Source organism: Ursus arctos, unplaced genomic scaffold, assembly GCF_023065955.2.
Source record: "Ursus arctos isolate Adak ecotype North America unplaced genomic scaffold, UrsArc2.0 scaffold_15, whole genome shotgun sequence".
Taxonomy (NCBI): domain Eukaryota; kingdom Metazoa; phylum Chordata; class Mammalia; order Carnivora; family Ursidae; genus Ursus; species Ursus arctos.
In genome coordinates, this window is record NW_026622819.1 from 17,268,704 (window position 1) to 17,271,104 (window position 2,401).

General features: G+C 37.1%; 1 pseudogene; it reads left to right on the forward strand.

Annotated features, from left to right (window-relative positions):
- The first annotated feature begins 1,585 nt into the window (after positions 1-1,585).
- LOC113260965 (U2 spliceosomal RNA) lies at positions 1,586-1,675 on the forward strand (annotated as a pseudogene).
- The last annotated feature ends 726 nt before the right edge of the window (positions 1,676-2,401 follow it).

A 2,401-nucleotide genomic window follows, 5' to 3' on the forward strand; every position in this document is an offset into this window, starting at 1 on the left:
CTGGCTCATAACTTCCCATCACCCTTCTGCAAAGGAAAGAGTTTCTTCGGAAGTTCCATCAACCTGTGACCCAGGTAAGCTGGGCTGTAAGTCATGTCTTATGTTAGGTCCTTGAAAATTTACCCACCCGGACAACCATAGGGCAGAGTGGGGCCAGAACGAGAACAGCATTTCTCACTGACCAGCAGCACTGGTATCCCTGGGAGGTTGTTAGAAATGCATATTCTCAGGCACCATTGCAGAACCATTTGACCAAGAGCCCCAGATTGTTTGCATGCCCATTCAAGTTTGGAGTTGCTGATCTACAGCAATAATCCTCAACTTTGTCTGAATATTAGAGTTACCTGGGAAATTGTTTAAAATCCAGTTTTTAGGCTATATTCTTATATATTCTGATTTTAGCAGAATAACTTTCATATGTCAAAACTGTGGTTCCTGGGTTCTTTCTCAGACCTACTAAATCAATACCCCAGATATGAGACCCAGGAAGCTGCTGTTTGAAGACACGTAGTCACTGATTCCTCCTAAAAATGCCAAAATACAAGGATGTGTGGCTTGGAGGATGGAAAACAATGAATTCCTTTGCAAAACTACAGTCTCACTATGCTTATTGCTTGAATCAATTGAATCAATTGGTGCAAAATTTGGAATATTTTTGCATATATATGCAAAATTTTAAACACTTATAATTAGAAGATTGAAATCCCATAGTAAAATATGGATGAGTTCGTGGAGAAGAGGAAATAAGCTTGAATCTATCTGGAAAGAAACATTTAGATAATTATCTTCAAAACATTTAAAAAATATTCCACCAAATATTTATTATGCTTATAATAAAAAAAATCATGCAACAGGAATTAGTTTCTCTTTTAAATAAGGAGTCAGTAAACTTTGCAAGAGATAAAACAGCAAAAAATTTCAACTTTGCAGCCTCTACAATATCTTTATGCTCTACTATTCAGCTCTGATTTTGTGCATGCAAACAACCATTGCCAAAAAGAGAAGGTTTTCTATAAACTGTCTACTGAATTACTTTCTTTCAAGAAACATCCACTCATCTGTCTAAATCCAATAGAAAAAAATTACATGTTCCTAAAATTCAAATACTGATATAAACAGAGTGTCAAGAAGTGATTCCAGGAGCTTCTGGTAAGGTCCAGGTGTGCATTGTTGCTAAGGAGAGATAATATCCCTAATTTTCCCCACTTGACAGATAAAGTGAGGGACTCAGAGCAAGGTCTCTTGTTTATAATAACTATCATTTCCTGATCACCTGAGTCTTTATATTATATCAATTATCTCCTTTATTTCACACAACAGTGCTACAGGATTACAGTACTATCATTAGATGATCCATTTTAAAAATCACACACACAAAAAACAAAGTTTAGACACCTTCACTCATTTGCCCAAGGTCTCAGAGCTAGGAAGTACCCTCAGTGGTCATTTGAACCTAGGTAGTTGAATCCAGAACTTGTACTTACAGCCACTACACATTTCTGCCCTTATCCATTTTCTAACAAGACCATGAATACCTCTGATGTTGGGCCAGGTATAATCTTTTAGTTCATCAGAAACAAAGATTATCGCTTCTCGGCCTTTTGGCTAAGATCAAGTGTAGTATCAGAAACAAAGATTTACTCAGCTTAAGTTAGTAAACGGGACTGCAACTACTGAGAAAAATGTGGAAAATCAGAAGTCTGACCACTGCACGGTGTGTCTGAAATATCACCCAGGATAACCCAGACTCATTGCCTCCCCACAAGGGAGGGTTTTCTTTCTCGTGCTTAGCTATTATGAGCCAGCAGTCTCTTCTAATTGGCCTAAGGGAATTAACTTCTTCTTTCCTTCCTACCAACCTCATGACTTCAGCTAATTCATGGTTTCTCTGTTTTTCAACGTCTGCTCTTGCCCACCAACTGTTGTTATCTACATTTATTTCATAGCGAAGGTCACCAAATCAGGTACTTGTCATCTAATAGAGAGCACCCTATATTGACAGAATTCTTGTGTAATCCACATGGTAACCATTGGCCATTCTAGAGATGATTGTCTTACATCTCCGGTCAAATCTACTGTGCCTAGTGGGGCCTAGAGTCATAGTCATATTTTCTGGATAGGGAGACCTATGCATTGTGAACATAGCAAACTCCTCTGCAATACTACTTTTTACAGATCATGTTCATTCTTTTAGAATAGTAATAGAGAGGATTATCTATAAATACTTTGTTTTTCTGTTATTCTTACATGCAACTAGGATAAGGCAATCACTTGCCAAAAAAACTACAGAATGGAAAGTAAGTTGGCTGCTAGTTGGATATGATAGATAGATAGATAGATAGATAGATAGATAGATAGATAGATATAGATAGATCATATTTCTAATCATTATTGAACCCAT